The sequence below is a fragment of the Blennius ocellaris genome, assembly GCF_963422515.1.
Source record: "Blennius ocellaris genome assembly, chromosome: 8".
Lineage (NCBI taxonomy): Eukaryota > Metazoa > Chordata > Actinopteri > Blenniiformes > Blenniidae > Blennius > Blennius ocellaris.
In genome coordinates, this window is record NC_137657.1 from 8686515 (window position 1) to 8714260 (window position 27746).

Consider the following 27746-nt stretch of genomic DNA (forward strand, 5'->3'; position numbering starts at 1 on the left):
GCATGAGCAAACAAGTTGGTGAATCTCGTTCACCATAATTCAACCAACATACTTGGATTTTTCTCTTTCGTCATTAATAATTGTGTTTTTCACAAAGTAGAATGGGGAAGTATTTACCTCCATTGTGAAAACTTCTCCCTGATTTGAATTTGGAGCTTTACACCAGGAGAGACAGAAGCGGCAGTGTTTCTGGGCTGGCTCAGCACAAGAATGGGTAGATTGCCAAATCAAATAGCAACAGATTGAATAGCAATACAATAACAGAATCTGACATGTGTCCGTGTAGTCATGCAACTCAAGCTGTCAGACTGAACTAGTTTTCATATAAAGCTGCTTTCATCAGTGATTTGCCTGTGCTTTGATTCAATAGCAGGACATGCAAGTATAAAAGCTTTGTGCAGTGAAGTGTTCTGGTCAGAGCCAGACCTTCAGTCACATGCCAGTGCCCTGCCTATGTCTGGATTTAGCCGTGTCCCGGCGAGCCAGGAGCCTGCTTCCCTGGTCAGCAAAGGCCACAAACTCTGCGAGAGGTGAGGCCTGAGGTCAGGCAAACTGTAACCATCTGCGAGAGGAAGGCGGCGTGTGTGCCAGAATCGCCACATCACTGCCTGCCATGGATTAAACGGAGACATCTCTCATTTTCATCCCGTGGTATTTCTTCATGAGAAACCCTTGAGTTTACAGTATGCACAATGGCCCTCAGCAGTCACGAAAACACAACAGAACAACATCAACACTGCTTCAGTTTCTTTTTTTCCCTCTGCACTCTCAGTCTATAAGGCAAACCGTGTGTTCAAAATTTTATGAAGAGAAAACGCAAGTAATTAACGTGGAAGACCTCCCAACACGGGCAGCGGATTGCGACATGCTACTCTTGTGCGCCGGGGCTTCTTCTGCTTTTTTCATCCTCTCCTCTGTGAACGAAAACATGAGGTGAATGATGGGTCAATAAAAGAAGATTATTGCACTCGGGTGGAAATCATTAAGCGGGAATGCAGGTAAAAGTGAGCTCAAGTTCAACATGTTTGGATTCTGAAGCAACTGAACAGTGGCTCCTGATGACTACATGGAAAATGCCTCTGTGTGTGTGTGTGTGTGTGTGTGTATGTGTGTGTCCATGTGTGGAGATGGGGTACCAGCATGAACACACACTGCACATACCACACACATGAAGGGATAAGCATCCACTCACACAGGCAGTTTACAAAGTGCACAGAGGAATAACGACATTAATTAATTTGTTCCTGTTGCCTGGAGTTTATTCAAATGCTTTGGAAGCATTGATAGAAGACATATGGAGATGATGGTTTAGATTAGGGGAAACCGAGTCGGGGCCACACAGACAGGAGAAGCCTGTGTCATTGGCAGGGAGCCTCACAGGAAGGCCGGTATGGACCCAAGGGGCGCGAATGTCTCTCAGCAGGCAGACAGCGAAAGGCATGGAACAAAAACAAAATCAGCAGCGCGGCCAATAAATAGCATGGGCTTAATCTAACTGATGAGAAAAAGAGCTCGGTGCAGTGCGATCTGCAAGTCAAATGTTTGCCGTCATTAACACGGAAAACACCAAAAAGCTTTAAGCAACATTCCTCTAAGACTCTCATATGTATATGTTCTTTCAAAGACATCTGATGACTCGATTATGAGTTTTGGCCATGGATTGAAACCATATTTTGATCTTTTTTTAATGTATTATGATACAATTTACATTAGCCATAAGTTTAAACATATCAAACAAATCAAAACAGCTGCTAACAGAACTATGGGATTAATCAGCAGCCCCCTTGAGGTTAGATTAGATTTACCATGAACCGCTTGTATGGCCAACAATCTGAATTAAAAAGTAAAAAGTTCCAAATTGAAAGTTATGTCGTATAAAATCACTGTAAAACAAAATGAGTAAATTAAAATGTCATGGAGGAATGAAGGAAACAATAAAAATCATCTTAAAGCAAACATTAGGAGAGCTATATGTCATCATAGTTTAAAATCAATGGCCTTATATCACACAGTATATCAAGACAGGTCATTGTCGCAGTCGTGTGACAGCCGTTAGAAGCATGCAAGTAAACCATGAATCATTTATTCTAATATGATTGCCCTCACAAACGTCATACCTGGACTCCCCTTGACACGCAGGGCAGAGTTCAGAGCACCCAAAGCCTCCTGGGAGAGGTGGTGGGGATCAGGTTTAAGGACAGTGACATCCTAGCAGAGGCATCTGACACCAAGGCATACCAGGACCAAGTTCCAATAAACACAAATCCAGGTCTTCAGAGCTCAACGGCATTCATTGTCCATCTTTGGTCAAGGGAGTATTGGTGAAAGTTTGTTTTTTACCTTGGAGCCAAATCCTACCGCTTGGCCTTGGTTTCATTAAACTTTAGAGGTTAAATATGTTGTTCTGGGCACGTTGAAGGACAGTGCTGGCCATTAAACTCAGTGCAAGCATTGTCAATAAACTGTATACCAAGTAGCCGTCAAGATGCTATCTGACGCTGTCGGGGAGAAGCGGGAGAGGAAAGCGAGGGAGGAATCTGCAGAATCCAAGACAAGGAGAGAGACATGACAGTGAGGCCGATGTGAGGACAGACAAATCTTTCATTAGTGCCTGCCTATTTAATGACTCATTCCTTAGCTACCAGGTGGAGTGACCCTCACAATGCTGCCCCACTTCCCCCCATAGAAAATACCTTTTTTGTCTTTCTTTTTTTTTTTTTGTAGCCCACCCTTTCACCTCCTCAGCAGGGTTTCCCCACCGCTGACACAGATACGTGGTGGAGCGGAGAGCAGAGTGAAGGCATGCACCCATTCAGCCATCCAGACAAAAGACTGACACAGATATAAACAAGGGGATTGACAAGTGAAGGCTGAGGCGGGAGGGGGGGGGGGGTTGACATCAGTTACCATATAGCTATTCAAACTGCTGCCAAATGGGGGGGTGGGGTGTTCATTAGCTTTATTTCTGTGTGTAATCATGGCTGAATATACAGTCTGGGTCAAGGCCGCGTTGCCTTGTGTAGGTTGGCAGCTGTTTCAGCCCACAGGTTTTGTAACTGCAGTGAAATGAGCATGCAGATGCCAAACCAGATGCTGAAAAGGCCAGATTTAAAATCATACCATATATTTCACTGCTATCACATATGTGCACATATGTTGTAGTTTATTTTATTGTATTTTTTTATCTGAGGTATTTTATCTCCTCATCCATAAAAGGCAGGTTCACAAAGCCCAAGTGCTTTTTTCAATTTAGACTTTATGATCCTTGAAATCAAAATGTTTCGTCCCATGTACTGTGACTGAATTATAATTTTTTTTAATTCTAAAGTTGGGTGGGAAATCATTTCCAAGAATGACCTCGGTGACTCTTCCCCAACCTGCTTCGCTCCTCATTTTCTCTCGTCTCACTGCTCTTGGCTCCCCGGCTTTTCTCCCTCCTATTCTTAACAACCTGACACGTGGGGAAGTACACCAGCGCAAACTCCTTCCAATAAACACAGTTGTGCTGAGACCACATCTATTTCAGACTCTGCTCTAGGAATAGGAAGCGGAGCAATGTGGAGGCAAACACATGTGTCACAGAACACCACCTCATTTCCATACGGGCCAGTTAATGCACTTAATGGAGGAGAGTTTCTGAATCCACTGGGGTCTCCCTCCAGCTCAGCTGACTGATATTTGAGTCTGCAGGTTGCAACGTGGTTCCTCTTCTCCTCTCACTGAAAAAAAAGAGTTGAGGACTCTTTGGCACATATCTGTCAGCAGCTTACGCGAAGACACAATCGGGTTAACCTGACATCCAGTGTAATAAGTGCTGCCTATGTCATCACCGTTTTCTCAGCTTTTAATGATGCTGCGTAATTACTTCAACCAGTCAAGACAGATTTCACAGTGAAAAGGATTATTTTCAATATTTATGCCTGCGCTTTTGCAAACTGACACATTTTTTTCACCCTTTTGAAAATATGTTCAAAAAACCTGTTTGACGCAATGTGAATGCTTGTCTCCAGATCAAAGGTATTTTCTGTTTTCACAATCACACAGACGCTTTGTGAATTAGCTATTATTATAAAACAGAAAGTGTAACCAGCATGGCCCAAGCTGTGCCGCGAGTGAAGTGGAGGATTAAACAAGTATCAACACTCCTGACAGCCTGCGAGTACCAAACAGCAGCCTCCAAACACACATGTTTTGGGCTGTGTGGCGATATTTTAAGCCATTATCCTTGATCCGGGTCCACAATCTGAAAGGCACGGGTGTCGCCTACACAGCCATCATGAAAGGTTTTGATCCTTTTGGAAAGTCCTCGGCTGTGAAAAGGTCGAACGGATCTATACAAGATGTGCGATGAAGGATGAAAGCCTAATGAGAAAAACTCTCCAGCATGTCAGTGGACATAAAATGGGGCACAATTGATCCTCTGCAGGGATCATAAATAGTTGCCATGTCTGTGCGAACTATGCATGAGCGCCCTGTCATGTCAGACTGTTGCACCCTGTGCCGACTTTGCCTCTTTGCCAACGGTGGGCGTGAAGTGTGAACTGACTGCTGACAGGTGGTAGAGCTCAAGAGAAAGGGTCAAGTCAGCACTATCATCAACACCCACAGAGGGAAAAAAAACTCAATAGGTGTTCACGTTTCTGACACTTTCAATACAAAACGCAATGTAATTACAGTCAAATCCACTCGACCAGAAAGACACAAAAACACTCTGTATAACTCAGATGAGGCGGTTTCATCCTTAAACTGTTAATTATCTCGGTTGTCAAGGAGGTGTTTTGTTTGGATAGATAATTTGCTATTTTGATGAATAAGATGTCACTGAAATGAACTTAATTCAGGCTTGGCAACAGAGAGCCGAAGGATTCAAAGACCTGTTTTGTCCTCTGGGGCCAAACTGTTTGCCCGACTGGAACAAACTCACAGTCAACATGACTGACTGCTTTCTTTTGAAAATCCAACTTAACAATGCCAAATGACTGATGTGTTTGCTGTTCTGTTCCTCATGGAACGTATCAGCGATTTCTCACTCATGTTAGCACTGGCAGATAAGGATTAAATATTTGCTTGGCAAGCCAAATGAGTATGGTCAACGACCTCTTACTGGCCTAATAAATGTTTTTTTTCTCTTGTTTTGTTTCATTTTTTTTCTCGTGGGTCGAGATTAAAAATATTTTTCCTGGCTCTCCTGCATCTTTTCTCAACATGTCTGACTGGCATGAAAAATGCATTTTGATGTAGTTATTGAGTTCTTCATTTCCAAGCTGTAACACTATCAGAGGCACCAAATTCCTGTTTCTGTTTCCTGTGCAGCACTACAAAATATTGAGCAAAGCCCAGATGAATCATGTATTACGTTTTCCCTGTTGAGGAAGGTCAACTGCCATTTTTCTTCAATGTCACCGGCCTTTACACTTCGGCTGACATGCAGCAACATATATCACAGTATCACATTGTCTCAGAGAGTAACAGTACCATAAGTGTAGCACAAATCCATCAATCTGACACCTCCAGGAGACATTAATCCATATTATGCTGAAATGAGATATGGACAAAATCCACTAATCTGCGATAAAAAGCCAAACAGTCCACTGATAAATACCAGTGCCCGGCGTGATCCCATGCTAACGCCGAGATCCTGAGCTTATTTCTTAATGTGCTGGGCCTCTCTCTCATTATTCTTCTGTCACAGGAGACGGTACCAGCTGCATTTTCCAAAAAGTGCACTTTTAAATTCATTGGAAGGAAAGTTGCTGTTTCTTCTATGCGTAATCCCTAATGACAGGATTGAACCACGGCCTGCTTTGCTGGCTTCAGGTTGCAGTAATAATGATGAGATGCTGCTGAGAACAAATGTCTTAAAAAAATATATAATTTTTAAGTTTATACAGGTAAAAGTGAAATACTGAAATAAAACAGTTAATAACTGAGGCAAATCACAATATCAGCAACTGCAGTGAAACCGAGATGGGTGAAGGTGTATTTTTGTTTAGTTTTTTTTTTCTTTTTAACCCAAAACGGCTGCCCACTGAAAACCGACATACCAGACTTTCAACAAACATGCCCCAGCAATATAGATTCAAATGGTAAAACCATCATTAGGAGCCAGTCATGCGTCTCTGCAGCACTGTCAAGGTGCAGAGGGATTGGTTGGCACACCAAAAGCACCCTCAGAGTCTGATAGAATAAAAAAGACGTTCTGGCTCGAAGCACTACAGAGGATCAGCCGTCTTTTGGCAGGAAAGAATGCAGAAGTGCTCTCTTGCCTTATTTAGCCAAAGTCAGCCATCAAATAACAGAGCGTGTGATGGAGAAAAAAAAGAGGTGGGGGGGAAATGCAGCCAAGATTATGATCCAAAGCTATAAAAAACAATGTCAACAAAGCATACCTTGAGGTAACGTAAAGGTATCTGTGGTATGAGAATGACAAGATGTCAGCACTGCCCCACACAAACATTAGGGAGGAACCACATGCCAGGGGGATAAGAGACTCTGCTGTAACATTTATTTTAAACTCTGAGGATTCAGTGGAGAGACGACACCTCATGTTGTTCTAATAAATGGGGAGTTTTTCAAAGACTAAAGCCAGATTAAGTTCATCTGCTGGAAACCTTATAAATCCACTGAGATGTCCATTTTCCAGCTAATGATAAATAAGACTACAAAACGTGACTGCTCACAGAAAGAGAATGACTTTCACCCTGATAAACCTCTATCATCTGCTTACTGTACAGTATTTTTTCCAATAGTACCGATCTATATTATCTCACAGTGAAAGTGGGCCCTTACTTGTGTGGGTGTTTCCATGTGATGAATAGGTATTTGCAAGTTTCCTGGGATGACAATGATAAGAGATTCCTGGCAGTTTTTAAAAGGAAAATTGTTGACATGTGGAGCTGGGAACTAAACATTTTACCATAAAACAAAAAACATGAAAGGGAACAAAGATAATACATAATAAATGCAGTTGATTCCACTTTAACTTTGAAGGCACAGTTTGTAATACTTATAATCAAAAACAGCCGAAATATTAACATCAGAATGTTTCATAGGAATGGAAAAACGTTGAAGAAGCCAACCAGCGAGCCTGTCAATCGGTTGCGTAACACCACTTTTCACCACCAGGTGGGGCAGTGAGTCATTTCACCTTTTGTCATACCCTCAATCAGCATTTTACACAAGAGGAAATGAAAAGTTTAACAAGTGTTGAAGTACTTAGCAACAATTAATTGCAAACTATGAAAGATGCGAGGAAACAACTCACTACTGTCACCCAGTGGAAAAATTAGGTATTACTTATTACTCATATCTCATCCTTAACATATCTGTACATTTGTTGCAGCTGTTTGGTGAGCGTTTTAACCCCTAATCAACTCGAGGTCACTGGTTCATGTTTGTTCTTTAGCTTTATCGCATTTGCATAAAAGAGAGAGAGTTAACAGGTTTAACGGTCACAACAATATGTAAGACCGGCGTTATTAAAGCCTGAGGGGAGGAAAAGAGAACAGTGGAGCTTTTTGCACGGCGGGGGGTGAAAATCATGCATGGCTGCATCACGTCCATGGAGACGGCGATGCAGAGAAAAGCTCCTGCATAATTCAGGTCAATGAGTTGACATTGAGGTATTATAACTTTCCTCCTCCTATAGTAATTTAAGTTAATAATTATCGACTAATAGTCTGCCACAGTTTCCACAGAACATGTAGCACTGCACATAAAGCCATTATAGTTTAATAAACCTATTTTACAATCCTTATTATCAGACACAAAATGTACTTTTTTTTTTCTTCTTTTTTTCCCCCCAAGATAGATTTTTAGCCATTACTTACCTGAACTCTTTTGCACTACATGACCACACATGAGATACGACGCTGTGGGTGTACCACAGGGTACAGTCTGATTTTCGGCTCTGGGAGGCCTGTTAAAGCCACGACACATCATAAATATCATAACTCACCTCATATGTCTTTCGTTTTGATCAACCTGATTTACCTATAAAGCCAAATCATGAAAATACTATTTTCTGGTGTTATATGACCCACATACATACGCAGACCTGTTCGTTCTAACCCCCACATCTTAAAAAAGGGCAAAGAAAATATGCAGTAATGCAGAGTTTAGGTGGTGGCGGTTTGGGGGGGGGGGGGGTCTGAATATGATGAGAAATCAGTAGGCAACAGTCCTGCATGATTGCACTATAACGAGTTCAGACACCTAAGCTTAACACTCTGGTACCAGACTGAGGTCGTTTGATGTTTTCACATTAAGCAACTCCATTCTTCTACACCCCCTCCACCCCCCTAACTCACACACACACCCCCCTTACACCCACCTCGTCTTGACCTTGTGCCAGTTTCAAACCAAAACTTTTCTTTTAAAGCACACCTGCTCGTAGTTAGGCTCAATCGCAGCACAAAGCTCCCAACTACTGCTGCAGAGGAACAGAAGACGCTGACAGAAACGATACTCTGAATAATACATCTAAACTTTGTGCCCTCACTTGACACAGGATTCTTTTGTGCAGTACTTGACTGTATAGTCCGGTGACTTTTCATGCAATACAAATCTTCAAGGAGATTTATAACCTTTCGTTTTCAAAAACATCATATGATCAGGCCGGGTTTTATTTGGATTTTAGAGCTGTAGAATTAAACAAAAACAAAAAAAAAAGTGCAATTCGTAACTCTTTCTTCCATATTTTCCAAGATGGTTTCAACTTCTACATTACTGTGAGTTTATGATGGCACTGAAGATGACATGTGATTGGACAAGTATTGGGGATCACTGGTGTGGCAACAAGATGGTTCAATGCAGCGTGTGAGATGAAGATGAAAGTGTAACAAGTTAATACCCCCCCCCAAAAAAATAAAAAAAAAATTAATGAAAGGCACGCGTTGTTTTTGTGTTGTCGTTTCAGAAAGATTTCGTGTTTACATGGCAACATGTTCACAACCATGTCCGTTTCTACGGAGACAGCAGAAAAGGTGAAAACAATGTAGTTAGCATGTAGTGGGTGCAGTTTGTTTGTTTGTTTGTAATGAAACCATACACACGGGCACAGATAATGACTGTGTTGTTTGTATGTGGCGCTATATGAGTAAATCTGAATTGAAATGAATAACAGTAGGCTATAAGCATTACCAATGGGAGTACACCGACATTCATATGGACAAACAATCAAGTTGGATTGTCATTTCAGGAGAATCTCAACTATAAAGTTGCCAAGTCCCCGGAGACTATGAGCTGGGAGTCATGATACTCTGGAAGCAAACATTGGACACTGAAAACGCATTTTCAATTCAAAACTTTGCGTTAACAGAACCTAATAGCATTGTATTGACAGATCCTGTGAAGCTAGTTTTATATCACAATGTCACTGGGATAGTGAATTGTATATTAATTAAGGTAAAACAGCCTGATAAGAGTTAAGAAAATCTCAGAAATAAAGATGGAATTTGATCAAAAAGAATAAAGGAATAAAAAAAGACACGCGTACATGATCCAGATGTTCTTTTTTTTTTTTTTTTTTTTTACAAAAGCTGCTGTTGCCAATGTTAAAGTGACCAAACAACAGCAAAACTTTGGAAATAGTGACTGGAGCAAGCTGGTTTTCATAAAAGCCTAAAAACATCCTGTTCACTGTATAAAATCATCTGCATTTTAACTAGCAGACAACACCACCGCCGTGCATTCTAAATATTACATGATTGAAGAGGGGTGAGGCTCGATGGGGCAGGATATACCACACAATCACAGTTACAAACAAAAAGTGTGTTTGGATTCAGAATGATGGCAGTTTGTGAATGAGTGCAGCAATTTGCATACTATTGAAGAAGAGGAAGAAGAAGAAGAGGAAGAAAGGGCACATTTTACTCAATGACTAAAGCAAACATTGAAACAGTTCTAATGGCATCCAGAGGGAGAAACAGGATGTTTGTTTACAGTGTCAGGGCAGAGGCTGGACCATTTCATTTGGTCTCTTTCAAGCGGACCCTTGTTGATGTGTTTGATCACGGCGAGGGGAGGAGGATTAAGCTTTGTTTCTATTATTGCTGCTCTAATTTTTCCATGATTGCACGCGATTTGACAGCTCTATTAGAACAAACTAAATAAATCACCAGTCGACACAAGTTGTTTTCTGAATGATGCCAAAGTTTAAGGGTCAAAACTTGAAACAGGTTGATGAATTAAAGACACCAAAAGGACAGGCGTAAACAGATTTAGAGAAATAGAGATGGTCATCATTTCGTAGTTCAACATTGTTCTCACATGAATATTATAAAAAAAACAAAAAACAATAAATAAATAAATCTAAAATATGAGCTAAAGGCTTTATTAAAGGCTAACGTTTGCAACAGTATTAGAAGTGATTAACTTCCATTGTTTTCATTTATACAGCAGATGTTAAACTCCAGTATGTAACAGTTTTGGTTTTTTAATCCTTGTAAACTACCATAATTTGTACAAATTCATCATCAGTCATGAACCATGGGAATAACAATGTCTGGAGTAAGTACAAAAATGAATAGGAACTGTATAATGCATTATAAATATTTTCGCAGTATTTAGTAATGAAATGAAATATATAGGAGAAAAAAACACTATTTCAGGTGACTGTCAACTGTAAAATCACCAAGTCCCAGGAGAATATGGACTGAGAGTCATGACACTCTGGAGGTCAACATTGTACCTATTAAACAGACACCCAAAATGTAAAGAAAGTTTCAATTGAGAATGTCTTACACTGAATTGGTCGCTGTTTTACTGGCTGTCTCTGTTGCAGGCTTTGCTTCAGTGCAGGTAAAAACTTTTGGTTGAATGCCGATTACATCATCACATTCTCACAATAAATTATAGATTGTATTTCTGGACACATATAAACTGAGATACCTGCTGAAACTCTCATACTTATGGATTTGTGATTTTAGTTTCTCTCTATTACACATGTGATAGATAAAATGTTTGAATACAAAATAATACATAGAACAGGCGTCCCTCTGACCCCAGAAGCACCCTGGTGCAGCCTTTGGCAGGAGCTGACTTTGAAGACCACAATCCCAGAGCTGTAGGCTGCCTCATCAATTGTCTCCTGTAAGCCAACACACACTATGATATCCGTGGGGAAAATCCCAATCGAAACCGATTTGGCTGTATCGAAAGTTGTTCTCAATCATATAAAATCCTTGTGCTCCTCCATAATACAAGCCTGTTAAGTATCAGCTGGGACCCTTTAAATGGCTTGATTTAAATGGATTTTGCTACTTACATTGTTCATGAATTCTCTGAGAATACAGAATAAAAAATTGTGTTGACAGAGACTGCAAGTGTGTTTCATCAGAGGAAATCTCAAAAGTAAAATCAACACACTTTCTGAATTAGCGCTGTGCACGTTTTTCATTTCTCCCACAATGAAGACCAGATAATCAGACCCGCTCCTTACGCCATGTGTTTCGCAGTTCCCTGAGTGCAGCGGCATGTCGGCGGAGCGCCTCTCTCTCTAATTCAGATACAATTCAGGTGTTAAGAATAGCTCTATTTACAAAGGTCACTGACTTAAATCTGATCTGAAATTGGAGCAGAGTCATGGTGCGTTTCCTGGACTGTGGATGTTTCTTTAGACGGTTGTAACCTTATAGGACGAGCTCCAAATTATATACATTATATAGACTTCCATGTCATCTTGTCTTTTCTACTTGCATCCTCCTGTTACAGCGACTTGACTTCTCTCCCTCTTGGACTTTCCCTAAAAGAAGCTCAGACATAAATATAAAGAAGAACCGTCCATGTCACTGCAGCAGAGTGAACACTTTGTGTTTGCATTGCGGGAGAGCGAGCCTGTACTTAACATGTTGTTTTTAGCTGGTCTTAATGTCTTCCATGTCTGGGCCCATTTGTCTCTGGGCTGACTGGGCCACATCAGTGGGGAACACAGAGGAGAAAAGTGAAGCCCGCATGTGTGTGATGTGTGTGTGACAGCTGCAGCGCTGGTTCACAAGAGCCACTGCGGCCCACTCTGTCACACCAGCCAACAAACCCTCAACTGTAATTACCGTATCCAGGGCGAAATTTCTCCTTCAACTCGTCTGTGTTTGCGCCTCAGTAATGCGAATGTATTTATCCAACATGCAGCCGCTCACAAAAAAAGAGACTAAGACGTTTGGCAGCGGTGGATGTTACTGCGTCGCGTCGCTCAGTTGTAAGTAATTTAGACGCCGCTGGCTGGAGGCGCTCTCTGCAGTACGAGGTGATCCATATCAGTCTTCGTCTGACAGTGAGGTCAGCCCCGAGCCCACCACTGTTTACCCAAACTGTCAAGCACGGAGGTGGCACAGGTGAATGTCTTTAGCCGTTCCCTCGCCTGCTTCCCTCTCATGTTTACTGATAAACCTTCATACAGTCAACAGACTCTCTGAGCATGGAGAAGTCTCTGAGCGCGCCCGTCTTATCTGAAGTTGCGGTGTGTCAAATGACCAAACAAGTCATGGGGGCTTTTAAGGTCTTCCTTATGTTCACTGTTAATTTTGCATTTCGCAGAAAGCTATATTGGACACACGACTGATTTAAATACGAACATAAACACATGTCCGACAAATTGTATTATTATCACAGAGATATTTGACCCCTGTAATGGACTGGCGACCGGCCCGAGGTCTGCCATGCCTTCACTCAGAATAAACTGGAACCTGCGCTGAATTAGCACAAACTGAATGGACAAATCTTAACCAGGTATTGGGACAGCAGTCAACACTGTCGCCTCATAGTAAGAGAGGATTTTCTCTGGGTATCAGGAATCCCGCCCACATTTCAAAGACATGTTTGGTGCATCGTTTGCTCCCAGTTTCAGTTACGGAGAATAATAGTGTCTACTTTCAAGGTTAGGATAAGCTATTCTATTTAATAAAGCTTACAGTTTGGGCAGGATCAGGCCTTTACTGGACCAATTTCTAGTGAAGCCGCTATAAGTTCAGATTGCTGGAGGACCGACACTGAGCTTCTTTTCCTTCTCGCTCTATTTGTTTCACTACTACCTTTCACTAACATTTTGTCTTTCTCATATAGTTTGTGCTCTCTCTCTCTCTCTCTCTCTCTCTCTCACTCTCTCTCTCTCTCTTTTAAAAGCTTGCTCATGTGCAATTTCTAGGTTTTTCTCAGTAAAAACGGACTGAAATTCCTGTGTTGTATTGAATTGATTGGTGAATTTGAACATGGCCTCGCTGTGACCTCTGGATGATTTTCTGCCTCTTTGTTTACCCCGATGATTTACACATTGGTCATTTTTAGACAGGGGAGCCCAATTTGATGAATCTTCATTAAAAACATTTAAAAGTAGAGTGAAAGGGAGCCATCCATGCATCATGTGCGTGAATCCCCCTCACAAATTTGAGCCGTTGTCCAAGGTCGCCCGCTGGTGGGTGGACGTATTTAAAATATCATGGAGTAATTCAATGTGTTTCATTATAAGCTGCTCTCGTGGAGAATCGATTTATAACAGAAACGTTGAAAATGAACATAACAGTTCGTTCAAGGAGTCCCTATGTTTGTCCTGTGTAGAGTGGCAAAACCAGAAATGACAGGGGAAACACCGAACGTAGTTATTAAACTAAGGAGACATGTATTTCTCTGACAAGATTATATTGTTTAAAAGGATATCCAGCTGAGATCAAGAGAAAATAACAGTACTCTGCAGTGAATGAGAATATAACCAGAAAATGTCTAGCTAGTATTTTGTGACCACAATAATGTGACAAACAAATAACAATATGAATTTTTAAAAAAGGACAGATGAAATCACTACATTTTAAGACTAGTGAAGCGTCATTAATCTACTAAATGTGATAAGTGAGCTGTTTTTTTAATTTTATTTTTAATGCTGAGATATTCAGTTCAAGGCCGTGAGCATGTGTGCTTGACACCTCTCGTCATTTAGCTTTTGAAAAAGCATAAACAGTTTAGTTTCTTGAATGCTTAAGCAATGAACTACTTGAACTTTGACTGCAAGTAGCAAACGCAGGGTGTGGCATCACCACCGTGTCCCCTGTGGACATCACCGAGGTTTCCAAACAGCTGTAACAGCTCATGGGACTGAGGCAAGATAAAGGTCTCTTACAGTTCTGAGAGCCATGAGACGCAATCATCTGATTCTTCTGACCCATATTTGTCTGTGCGGCTGCATTGTTTATTCCCCAAAGCGGGATACAAGGCGGGGTCTTACTTTCTGTTTCTCCGCGCACATCTGTTCATCTCAAATCCTCATTGCTGCATTTGTTTAAAAAAAAAAAGAAAGTGTAGTGAGGTTTAAAAAGTAATATTTGGGACCAGCTGCAGCAGTAGGAGCGTGCATTGTTCCCAAGTGACGACATGTTCGCATTCGCCACGTGTTTATATTGTTGTCAAGGTGATCGCCTGATGATGGAGTTCACGAAAGTCAAATCCCCTAAAATTAAAAGATGTTACCTTTTGAAGTACCTAAATTATAGTAATGAAAGCTGGTACAAAAGACAGGCAGGTATCAAATAACCGTGGCACCAGGAGGATCAACTCTTTAATATGTGAATTTACAGGCAATTGAGCTTTAAAGAAGTTATTTCGCGAGAGGAGATGAAAAATAAAGACCCTGACGTCATGAGTCAAATATGCAGAAACACTGTGTGCCACAGTCAGACACATTTAATGGGATGGTTGTTTAAAAATACACAGTAGCCTACAATCTGCAGTTTCCAAACAAAAAAAAAATGTCATCAGCCTTACAAAGATGATATTTACAGCTGTAGAGCCATTTGAAAATCACTTACTCTAGGCCCGTGTCCAAGGATAACATCTAATGACGTCTATTCTGGCACCCCAGAATGCTGGAAAAAGTAATATAGTGTGAGAAGTTTTCACCCTTTCCCTACATGGTGGATCTGTAGACCTCTCCTGCCAGGCATTAGGTCTAATGTTAGCTCCGCACAGCAGTGTGACCGCCAAGAAATATGAAGCGTTTTTACAGGACCAGGTGCAGCGTTTGATGCATTGTTCCCCGAGTGCGCTAAGAGATGGCAAAAGCCCCCAAAACACAGGGCGGAACACATTCAAGTGTAGTTTCACAAACACTGGGGGTGAATTCCAGCAGCTTCACAGTGAAATGTCCTCATACACAAAGCCCAGTGCTCAGATAGACTGAAAGTAATTACTCTTAAGTAATTGATTACAATCTCTTTTGGTAATGAACTGTTGATATATTTACATATTTTGAGTTTTGATGAATGCTGCCAGTAAATAGACAAGACGCCTCCTGAATGGCATAAATGAAATGTTGAAACAAAGTCAGGAAAGGTTTAGCAGTCATCACCATATGAATTACTAGGCTACCATATGGAGACATCACACCAAAATGAACTTGCGTCTCCACCACTTTTTCCAGCACCTCTCTTTTTCTGAGCTTTACTGAGCATGACACAAATTCCTCAGACATCCTGTAAAACCATCAACCCGATTTCCCCTCATGTCACAAGTTAATGGGTGGCGGAATACTGCAGCAGAGCACATTCACACACGGCGGAGGCTGCACCACCGCAGCGTGAACAGCAGTGTAAGCAGCTTTACTACACTAGAAGGACTGATGCTATATGTTACATAATGGGGGTCGTGCGAAAATGATGCGATAAACGCATGCGTCAAATGGGGAATTTGCTAAATATATATGTTTATGAAAATGTGGATGTAATTTTATGAAACTCTTCATTTGGTGAATGAACAGAAATATCCGATTTAAAGGTTTTTTTCCGCTTAAAAAAAAAAGAACATGGGTTTCAGCTTACAAGCTGAATTTCTGATAACTCTGGAGAAAAAGCAACAACTCTATAAATATTCTACATTATGTTGTGTCAGTTCACTGATCATCATTTAATGTCCTGGCTTCATTGTTAGAGTCCGGGGTGAACGGGTTCAACTTGATGAATAAATGTAGTCTGAAATCAGTAAAAAAAGAAATCAACGCTGACATGACACAATTTAAAATACTGACCTATACTTGGCACTATGACATACTGGTGTTCAGATTACTCACTATACATAGGGCATGGCGCTAATCTGATCAGCTCATGAGAGCCAATGCAGCTGGAGCACGCCATATGTATGCAAAGGGAAAGTGAGACCCGTCTACACCTCAAATATATGTGGGTTAGATCAAAAAATAAATTAACACCATTGCAGACACTCTTAATGAGTCACTGGAGGTTAAACAGACGGCTGTTGTGCTAAATATAAACAGGAGCACATGTAAAGCTGAGCGGAAGAAACAAGCCAGACGTGTGCGGGTCGTCACATGTGTCGACGTCTGTAAACAGCGATTTCTTCTCCCAATCACTCGGCTCGCCCCTAAAAGGCAAATAAGGCACGATGACAAAGCCCCTCTGTTAATATTCAGGTCACTCTTTCAGTACCGCTCTTTATCTCGCTCGGAATATCGACTGCTTTATGAGCACAGCTGATGTGATATTTTAGTCACGCAGGCGGATCAAATGACGTGGACGTCTTGGTCTGCTGATGATCAGAATAATAGTCACAATAAATTGCGAGCGAGTCTAACATTTCAAATAATTTCTCCGGGAAAATACGGAAAATGTTACCGTACTTAAGGACGGTGCTTCCAAACAAATCTCAGGCCATTTATGTAATTAAGCAATTAAGTGAATAACATCATGGAAGAATTCAGTTGAGTCTAATACCCTCTGGATCTGGACAGTATGTGGCTTCACATGATGTGTGCAAATAGAATAAAAACCAAAATTACCTTCTTCAAGTTTTATAGGTAAAACTAAAAAATAATGACGAATTAGAAGTTTTTACAAGTCTAAAAACTGGTGCATTAGATTATAATCAGTGTTATCTGCTTAACTTAATTATGTTGTACACTTTGATTTGATTGGAACAGCAGCCACACAGAAAAGACATAGAATTTTACAATACTAATGACATTCACTCAAAAAAAAAAAAAAAAATAATAATTTGATCTGACGTGACGCTGTCCCAAACTGAAAGCCTCATGAATGTCCCATTATAGCTGAACTGCATGTTTGCCAAGTCAGGAAATGGCCATGCTGTTATGATGAGACAAACATCTATAGAAATCCAGCATTTCAGCAGGGTGCTAATTTGTCATGCCCTGCCACGACACCCCGAATGTATAGAAGGCCATCCGACCTCCTGCTGGCTCTTGGGGGTCATTATGAAGATCGAAAAAAAAAGAAAAAAAAAATCATTCAGACAGACAGAATGCAATGGATTCCTGCATTAAGTGGATGAGGCCCTGCTCACTCCAGGACTTGGATTACACTACAGTCTACTACACATATGGACTTCTTTGTCCCACATTCCCTCAGCTCTTTCATGACAGAAAAAAAAAAAAAATCCCAAAGCTGTGTCAGCTAAAACAAAACGACCAACGTTAAGAGATTCTGACTTCCCGATATTAGTGAGAGACCGTCGTGTCGCCTCGTCTCAAAAGGATTGCTAAACTACAACAATGCTCCGTTGTTCTTGCGGGTATAAGGAGACTGAACATTTCCAAATGGACAGACAGGCCTGTCCTTTATTACACGGCTGCCTTCAACCCATCAAAAGGATCTCATCACACAGACATGTGGAAAACTTATTTAAGGAGAAAAAAGTGAAAATTCACTTTTATTATATAAATAAATATTTTCTTACTGTTGCTGCCAGGGAAAAACTGGTGGCATGTAGCCTCATCCAGCTCTTCTTTGGGTTTAAAATGCTGTGTGTCTTTTATTGTAACTGTCTGACACATTGTCGTGCTCTTTATGACCGAGCGTTGGATTACCAGGAGACCAGGAGAACATCTTGGTGCTTTTATCCGTTTCAAATCCACAAGTTTGTAAAAACATGCATAACGATACAAATATAGGAATTTTTTTTTTAGACATTTCATTTTATTTTGCTGCAGAAGTTTTCATTACAATTGGCTTCATATAGAGATCGTAGTCACTTTTCTGTGTCATTGTTTGGTTTTTCAATATTGACATTTTCATTGCACATACTCACAACAAAGAAAAAACAGTACAGTTTACATTTAAAGGTTATCACAGCACTGTTTTACCGGTCCAGCCCACTAAAGATGAAATTGGACTCTATGTGGCCATTGAACTAAAACGTGCTTGACACTTTCCACTTCCAAATTTGCACTCTGGTTGTAGAATAAAAAAGCTCTCAGGCTACAAACGGATATCAATACCATGAGGGGATCATTAGTAATCTGCTGCCGGAGAAATGCTGCTGTTGTGATGTATATATGGTTCTTTTTTCAATAGATTAAGACACATGTATCCCTCTTTAGTCTGTGATCGTAGCTTTGTAATGGCTCATAGAAGCTCTTGACCTCAATGGGACTAGCTAAAATTAAAATAGCTCGAATAAGAAAATTAAAAGAGAAAATCCTCTTTCTATTGCAGCCCAATGTCTTCATCTTTCCTCGCTAGTCGTGAGCCAGGGACGTCTCGCTGACACTGGACTCCGAGCTCCTGGGTTTCTGTGGACTCGACACTTTCCAAAGATAACATGGGCCAAAGATTTCCACTCACGGGCAGGCTGAGGCCCTGCTGAGGCAAAATGCCTGATGGGGGAACAAACCAAAAAGAGTCGGCACATCCCTTCAGACGCAGTATATGATATGGCTTTAAAGTTTAGAGTCATAACAGATGAGATAAACAGGGACTGACAAAAGCGAGCGGGGCGGGCGTAGAACTCGGCTGGGTTGATAACGTGACACTGAAGGTAGAATAATCAGGACGTCGACTGGTATAAAAAAAGAAAACAAATCAAGCACATTTGTAAGTGCATTCCCTGATCGTTCAATAACTCTCCACTAATAGCTCCTGTTCTCCATGAACTCCCTGGTCTGTCTATATGTGCATCAAGGTGATATATTGTCCCTTTTTCATTAATCAAAGGTAAATGGAGATTTCCAGAAGGGACGTGTTCCTCAGAGACGGTCTGGAAAGCCCGGGCCTGGCAGTGTGCACAGTCACACACCACATGACATCTTAGTAAGGGAACATTCCTCCGTCTTTTCCTCTCCCTCTAAAAACCATCTTTCTCAATTTAGAACTGGGGGGGGGGGGGGGGGGGTGCACAGAAAGAGGTTTAGAGCAAGAATATGGGGCAGCGGATTAATGTAAAATTAAGCCGTTAAAAAAAACAACAAAAAAAACTGACATACGTGAAATGTCCCAGACTGGGAGTGAAAAAAATCCTTTTCTCCTATTCAGGAACTTTCCACAGAGAGAAATACATGAGACTGAATTCCACTTAACCCTTTTCTCCTGTGTGCCAGTGAATAAAAAAAAGTAAAAGGCTGAGGGTTATATCATTGCCAAACATTACCGTTACCTAACAGAATCTCAGCAGCAGGTATCTACAGTATGTCTACAGCCTCTTTGAAAATATTTTCTTTCCGGCTATGAACTACGAAACATGACGTTGAGAAGTCGGATTGCGCTGATATTATGGCTCCAGTATTCAAACCGGAGCTTACAGGAGCTGGGATTGTGTCTCTTCTCCATAAATCACTTATTGGTGACAGGAGGTGGTCCTCCAGTCAGTCAGCCGACCCCCGCCGACTGACCTCAGGGGCGACGGCTTCCCCTCAAGTGTCAACCCAAACAAGAGGGAGTACTGCTAGCTCCCATAGCCGAAGCTACAGAGGTCACCCGGGCCCGCGCCACGCCGGCTCTTTCATCCCAGAGCATTTACATCATCAGCGTCCAGAAACACAGGCATCAAAGATAGAGGCAAGGACACAGAAAGAAAAAAAAGTATAAGAGAAAGAGGAAAAACGACCTCCATGACCCTTTATATGTGCACAGCTCATGTGTAGGAGGGTGTGGGATAATCCTGGTGGGCTGCGGGATCATGGAGGGGGTCTCCAGGTGGCCCAGAGGGTTAGCCAGAGTTAACCCCAGTTGATCCCGGTGCTCTACGCCGAGCCTGTCAAGGAAATCGCTACAATGTGGCATGTCTGCCCTTTGAAAAATGTAACTGAGCAGAGCCGCAACGATTTCAGTCTTTCATCAACGAAATGTCACGAAGCCTCTTTCTATTATACCAAATGACAGTCGAGCAGTAATTTATCTGCATTTATTTATTAAACTCAAACTAAGTTACACCCCTTTCTATAAACTGTCTATTGATGTCGGGATGGAAATTTGTCCACAAGCCCCAACTCCTACATTGGTTTAGTTCTAATTATTACCAAGTTTGAAGATGATACCTGCTGTATTTGTTCCAATATCTCATGGCAAGCCTCAGCAGAAACACATGGCTGGCTTGGCAGGTGAAGGTTAAACACTTCTTCTGAATCCCGAGACACAAAGGTCTCAGATAACAACATATGGCATGAAAGGGGAAAAGGGGGTTTTCGTCAGTGTCATTTTAGGTCGTCTCGTTGTGCCCCGCAGCAGAAAGCAGCTGAGAGGAGCACAGCTGAAAAATCTGGAGGCAAAATTATGTACAGACCTACAGGTGGGGTGTGAAGACAGGTGTGATCCTTAAAAAAAAAATCCCCACTTGTAATAAAGGAAAAAAATCCCAGGATATATCGATTCAAGCAAGGATGACAGAAAAGGATTGTATATTTAATGTATGAAATTCTACTGTGATACTATTGTTTTGTAAGGCCAAGCAAACATTTTCTTTCAATAAATATATATTTTGAAAAGCCAATTCCATCAATTGGCAATTCAAAGCCTGAGAATAAGCAAAATCCCTCTGATATTTTGCTTAAAAGATGGATTAAACAATAGAGGAATTTGCTGGTAAATAAAACACAGAATTGTTGCAGATGTATGAAGAAACAGTTTGTGCTTATGCTTTGTCTCAAAATGCACTTTTAAATCTGATCACATGTAAAACATGATACATGATAAATAATAATGATAATGATGATGAACATGATATTGGGAGTGAAAACCTGCAAAGCCCCTTGACACTTGTATTAGTAAATCATGTTGCAGGGATCTTTGTGGTCTGATCATTATGATATGAGCAGGTCTGACTGTAGATTTTCACATGTGGGATTTTAACTAAAGGTACAACAAAGCCTCATATGAGCGATTAAATTCAACATTAGACAGAACGCATACAGTTCTCAGTGAACTGTATGTGTATGTTCAATAAAAACACGAGCAGAAGCGCAAAGCCATCACTCTACAAAAGCAGGAAATGTCTGTTTCAGACTCTAGAAAGCATTTGACTCCTGGTTTACCTTCACATATCCCAAAAAAAATCTTTTTTTTTTTTTTTTTTACAACATCAGAGCTGGTCCATTTAAAGCGCAGCCCCAAGGCAGGCCAAGACCCCAGCCAGTTGGACAGCCACTGCTTTATGATGTGATCGCAGAAATATGACTTCACATGCACAGATATTTGTGTGTGCGCGCGTGTGTGTGTGTGTGTGTGTGTGTGTGTGTGTGTGTGTGTGTGTGTGTGTGTGTGTGTGTGTGTGTGTGTGTGTGTGCGTGTGCGCACAAGGAATAAATAAACAATTGGAATAAACATCCAAGCTGAAGTTCCTCTCTGTCTGGAACCGAGGTACCGTTTTAGATGCAGCTGCATTTTGTTGTTATTGTCAGAGAAATTAACTTGGCTCGTTTGGTTGCAATAAAAGTGAACGTCTCGCAACGCGTTCCTCAAAGACTGTAACTAATTTAACCATTTGTCATACAGTTTTCAGTCAACCTGGAGATCAGTTGCTTCGAGAGTGGAAAACAGTCTTTCATGACTCAAATCCAGCAGAGTCTCCCGCTGTCGACTTTTTCTCAGCTGCAGGAGCGGAAAGTTGTGAGAGAGTTAATGTGTGGTTCATGATGAAATGTTTAGTGCATAGTATTCAAGTTAAACCCTTCATGAGGGAAATCATGTCATATTGGCCACAGTAGGTCACCAGTGGTCTTCAGACAAAAAGCCTGTATACAGTATGTAGTATGTACATATATTATAATGAACTCACTTTGTTTCAGCGCTTCAGAAAACTTGTGTTTTCTTCCATTTCCACAGAGACAGAATCAGACCGCTTTTGTTCCACCTTGAGAGTCATTGTCAAAACGTTGTGTTTTCAGTGGCTCCAAGAATCACTGTCAAATAAACAGGACTCCCATTTTTTTTTTCTTTGTATGGCTGCTTTAATTGAAAAAGATTAGTGAAATATTTGGACAAACATCATCATGTCATAGGTCGACCCAAAGTGTCATCGATCCAATAAAATGGTTATTCGTTGTAACAGGAACTCTTTATGCAATACGTGTTCTTTTTTCACACAGTGGTGAAAAGCCATTCAGCTTCTTGGAAGTTTCTCTCTGCTGTGACGTTTGTTTGAATTTCAATAACTCTGTGCACTGACCTAAATCACACGCTGCTCATCGTCACCCCGCTTCAATTTCTGAACAGTGTACCGCAAACGGCTCTGTTTCTAAACAGATTATCTGCACTGTTTACACGGTGATTGACAGAGGTCTTTTCAAGGTTGAACAGTTTCATATCCAATCCCAGCTGGGCATAGTTTGCACAGATCATCGATCCATCACAAGCAGACAGTCGCACACTATGGGACCGTTTTAGAACCCTGAGGAAAGCCCATGAAGGTTCAGGGAGAACATGCAAACTCCACACAGTGTTCACCAAGACTCAGTTATCTTAGAAAGACAGATGAGGAATAATGCCATGTATCTGGTGACAGCCGATCCTGATTGAAACTCGACACGGCCTGTCGTAGCTTTGTGCTGAGCCAGGCCGCTACAAAAGACGCTCGAAATGGGACAAGTCGAAAGAACAGCCACTGATGTCATTAAATTCTGAGGTTGGGACACTGGGAGAGATTCGAGACATTTTTCGCATTTCCAAACACAGAGATTAAAGGCTTACAGTCCGGCTTTTATCTTCTAAACAAGAAGTCTAAGCAAAACATTTTAGTGCTTTGTGTGTTCAATGATCCTTAAGTGACCACCGAGAAAACCGCCATACAGGACGTATGAATAGATCTGAATGGATCACAACAAAGTCTGACATATCCACTGAAAGATGAGACCCGGCTTTACACAGCGTTAACCACAACAATGATGTAAACATGGCTCGCTTTCCTCGCAGCTACAGGAAACATCACTTATGGTTTACACCAATCAGGATTTTCACTCCTCTTTATGACCCAGACTAAGCAAAAGCAGGCAGTGTTTCTTTTTGCTCTCACCACAGAGGCACATGGGCTCAGCTTGTTTGCTCAAATGAAATTAGCACAGATTTCTTGAAATTTATTCAGAACGCAGTTTCAGAGCTTTGTCAGTCGTGTTGTTTTTAATGATTAAATCCTCAACGTATATCACACGCCTCAGACACTTTGGGTTCTCTTGTCACCTGCAGTTCAGATGGAGCCATCCCAACATGCCCCAACCGATTAAACAGGCTTTTGGCTCAAACTCACACAAGGCATCAGTACCTTTCTCTCTTTTTTTACCCTCTATCTATGGTTCTTTTCTTTTACCTAGAAGAATGGAACAAAGCTCGGCCAGTCCTCTCCTGTTAAGGCCACGTTGAGTAGATCCCCTCGAAAACCATGGGTGGGCTTCAAGAGGAGGCTCTCCTGGTGCTTGAGCTCTTTATTTCAACCGTGCTCTGCAATCACCCAACAACTTCTGAAATGGAGGTGAGAAGAGTCTTTCAGTTCCTGAAATGGCCTTTGCCATTTTAGCTTCTTGAATTTGGCAAAAATTTAAAAAATGTCATGTCTGTAAAACTCTTCTACTTTGTTTGTTTCCATCAAAATATGTTGTGAATATTGTGGCAGTTCTCGAGTCCTCCCCTCACTGTGTTCGGGACAAACTCAAGAGAAATCGACGTGTTGTGGGGTTCACAGCAAAGGAATATTATGTTTCATTAAAGGCTCTGCAGCGTAAATATTCTTTATCCCTCGGCTGGCCGGCACTCCGGACTCACATCAGCTCTAAAAATAACAACTTGGCCTCGAACACACTGGGAGATGATAAAGAGAAACAGATACCTGACAAGACAGCGAACATTTATGGTGGATCACAATATAGTCGACACCATCCATAATAATTCCACAGCTGGGTTTCATGCCTCCACTCCGGGTGGTTAAAGTGAGCCTGGGCAAGAGTGGACAGCTTTTCAAATCATTAACGAGTCACCAAAAAACACCACATACTCGCCGCCTTTGCCAAATAGCTCATAATGAATATGGCTTTAGTTTCTGTTGGCACGGAGCCAGTCACCACAAGGCTGGGTGAAACATTGGAAGCTGCAGGTGTGTGCAGACCCGGAGAAAAGTCGTGTAGAGATTTAATCTGCTTCACACTGTTAGGAAAAAAAAAAAAAAGCTACTGTTTATGGGATATAACTGGACAAAAAGAGATCTTAGAGAAAAACACAGGGACTACTTCCAAAGTAGCAAAATGTTCTTGCTTTTGTGCAAAAACTTGTTAAATTTCTGACATTGTCCTTGGTCAAATTTCAAAATCAGCATGCAACCTTTTATGGCTGCAGAATTAAAAAAAAAAATGTTTTAAGGGAACAATTCAGCCCTATTTTACAAAGTAACTTAAAATTTGATATGAGTGTTGATGGCACCAGGTTATTAATCTCATCTGCTTCAGATTAAAAGTCTTAATGGCTTTGTTTTAATGCATTTCCTTTATTTTCATGTAAAGCACTGTGAATTGTGAAACTTCTCAAGTCACTCTTTTCACTTTCTAGATATCATAAACTGTCTCGGTGCGATGAACAAAAGTATGTTAAATCCAGTCAAAGGCAACAGAACAGGAGAAAAGGGGGTTAAAAACACTCACTTGTGTTTAAACTCAGGACTACACAAGTGACATCTAACTTTATTTCCCTGCTTCTGTCAGTTTGAAGACTAGATCAATCTCAGCACACAGATATGACCGAAATCCAATAAAACCTCCTTCAATGTAAAAAACCACAATAGTAAATGATTCGGAGCTGACCAGCTGTGGCAACATCACTTGATCCTGAGCGCAGAGAAGAAATAACAGGCCTGTTTCATCCAGCATCTTTTGAGTGACAGATACTGTAACGACGAACAGAGAGAACGTGAAGTGTTTTGGTTCGACGAAGAATTTCTCATATTCTCCGGATAGATGCTGAGAGTGAAAGAGACGTTTCCTTCACAAAGGAACTGACATCAAAGCCGAGGGAAAGAAAAGGAGCCAGCATGACATGTGAGGGAGGATGTGAGATGTATTGCATGGCACACTGGGATTTGGCAGAAGGCCAACGAGGTGCTGAGTTAAAGGTCAGAGGTTGTTTTGTTTTTTTCCCCCCCAGTCAATACTAGCACTCAGATTCCTCCAGGTCATATAGTATAACTGTAATCCCAAACTCAGATCTCCAATATAACATGAATGATAAATTAATACCAATCTGACAAAAACAAAACAAAACAAAAAAATGTATTCACACAGGCACAAAAAATGCTTGATTAGAAGAACAAAGCCACATATGTGAAGCAAAAAGTAACCGATTAGTTACTTAAATAACTGAATTCAAGAAATAAACAATAATGTTTGCAATAATATTTAATCCATCCATCTTTGATTAGTGTTTCTGGAGTTGATCCCAGACGAATTTAGCCAAAAGCAGAATAAACTCTGCACATGTAGCCACGTAGTCGCATGGCATTCACACACTGCAAATGGTGTCTATGGTAAATTTTGAGGTAATACTGTAAATAGCCACAGATGCATGTTTTTTTTCACACTGGGAGGAAATCAGAGTGATGAGAGAAACCTGATGCATCCACCGGGAGAATGATAACATGCAAACTCCACACGTTATGCGGTATGAGCACAAACCAATTCAACACAGTGCAGCACTCTGCAAAACAGAGAAGAGTATGTTTGCAGAAGAATCATAGTCGGTTTGAGCAGAAATGGGGAAATGTGGGTCTGGTACCTATTCTCCATGGACCATCAGCCAATTTACAGGAATTAATATAATATTGTTTTCACGGGTTAACAGGAAGGGAAAGTCATGTGCACCGCATTTTAAGTCATTTGTTTGTATAAACAAAGTGTTTTGGAGTATTAAACTAAACAAAAATGCAATAGTTAAAGTTAATAGCCATAATTTTATTTGTGGTATGGCGTCTTATCAAAGATAAAAGCTTTGTGGGCCTCATAAAGCTTGAAGGGTCATTCTGAGATATGTGCAGAGGAAATGGGGTGTACATATTGGACGAAAAGATGTTGGAGATGAAGCTGCTCGACCTGAGAGAAATATGTTATGGATATAGAAAACAAAAAAATGGCACGACACTGGAGGAGGCAGAGGATACAGTGAGATAGAGACAGATCGTTTGCTGTGGAAAGAAGAAGCCAAAGACAAAAACGATTTCTTACACGTTTTCATTCTGTGGGAGGAAATGTAAATGAGTTGTTATCTGTAAATTGACCGTATGCGTGATAGAGAGTGTGTGTAATTGTGCGTCTCTCTTAGGTTGCCCTCTGATGGCCTGACAATAGATTGTGTACTCAAACTGTTTCCTGATCAGCTTTGGACAAAGCTGTATAGAAAATGGTAAATGGTCAATAGATGAATCATTGCCAGATGACAGTTCGCAGCTCTTCCTCCTCCACGTCCTTCCACTGAGCACAGAAAACTCACATCCGGCAGAGACTCCTCAAACCTCAGCTCGAACGCGCCACAAGACCCAAGTACAATGTAAACAAACAATTCTGTGCAGACAACAAACAAATGTTGGCCCACGAAGCTCAGATTCTTTCCAAAACTGTCTTTCCTTCACAACCCTCAGCTGTTTAAAGTTGGTGGTTCGTGAGGTTACACACACCTGTCCACTTCACCCAGGCCTGCAGCGGTTCCCACAGCGGCGGCGAGGCTCAGTGGTCTGGCTCGCGCGGCATCCGATCCAAATCACATGACAAGCGGTGCTTATTTTATGTAACTATATTAAGGAGGCAAATGGAGACATCTACATGGTATCTGATCTGGCAAAGGTTTGGCTGGATTTCACAAGTAAAGAAAAGGAGAATGAAAGAGTGGAGATAATCGATTGCAATAGTTCTCAATGGAGAGGCGTCTCGTTTCATGTGAGTTTTCTCTGCTGGTCAAGCTGCAGGCTCGTCTGTCTGACTCAGTCCTGTAAACACAGCAAAGAAAAAAAATACTCCCCTCGTGGAGGAAAACGTTAGACAGCTCTCCTCTCTTCTGGATGGGTGAGGAGTAGCACCGAGGGGCCATACAACTGGAAACAGATGGCTTCTTAATATGCGCATGCCTTCGGACGAGTGTGAGTGTACAAGTGTGCTTATATGAATTAATGCACTACGGCGATGACTTTGTATGTAAGGCAAACCTGCACACAAACCAGCAAATCGCTATATAAACAAGATAACCAATGTCACCCACCAATGATTTTCACCTGTGTCCGTTGGGCTAAAATAAAAAATAAATAAAAGATGTATAAATAAGCAGAGCAGGCCGAAGTGTGAGCCAAGTGATACCATCAACCCTTCCAAGGATCTAGTTTTACTATCAGCTGTAATTTTAAAACAAACGCCCAGTTCACTCCATTCTCTGCTGCCTCGGATTTCTCTGCCTTGGCGGAGTGTTGCTTACGTTGGACTCCCGGGGATGTCTCTAACGCCATGATCCAATTCTTGGGGTTCTCTTTTAATCAAGTCAAAGTGATGAGAGTCCAGGACATTT

General features: G+C 41.3%; 1 protein-coding gene across 3 annotated transcripts in view; it reads right to left on the minus strand.

Moving 5' to 3' along the window:
* fhod3b (formin homology 2 domain containing 3b) overlaps positions 1-27746 on the minus strand; it is an 88771-nt gene that overhangs the window by 42694 nt on the left and 18331 nt on the right. Inside the window, exon 1 of one of the 3 annotated variants that reach the window (XM_080501629.1) lies at positions 12051-12078. The exons of the other annotated variants lie outside the window; for them this stretch is intronic. The gene's annotated coding sequence lies outside the window, so the exon portion shown is untranslated. Of the gene's footprint in view, positions 1-12050; positions 12079-27746 lie in introns of those variants that run through there. 3 annotated transcript variants of the gene reach the window in all.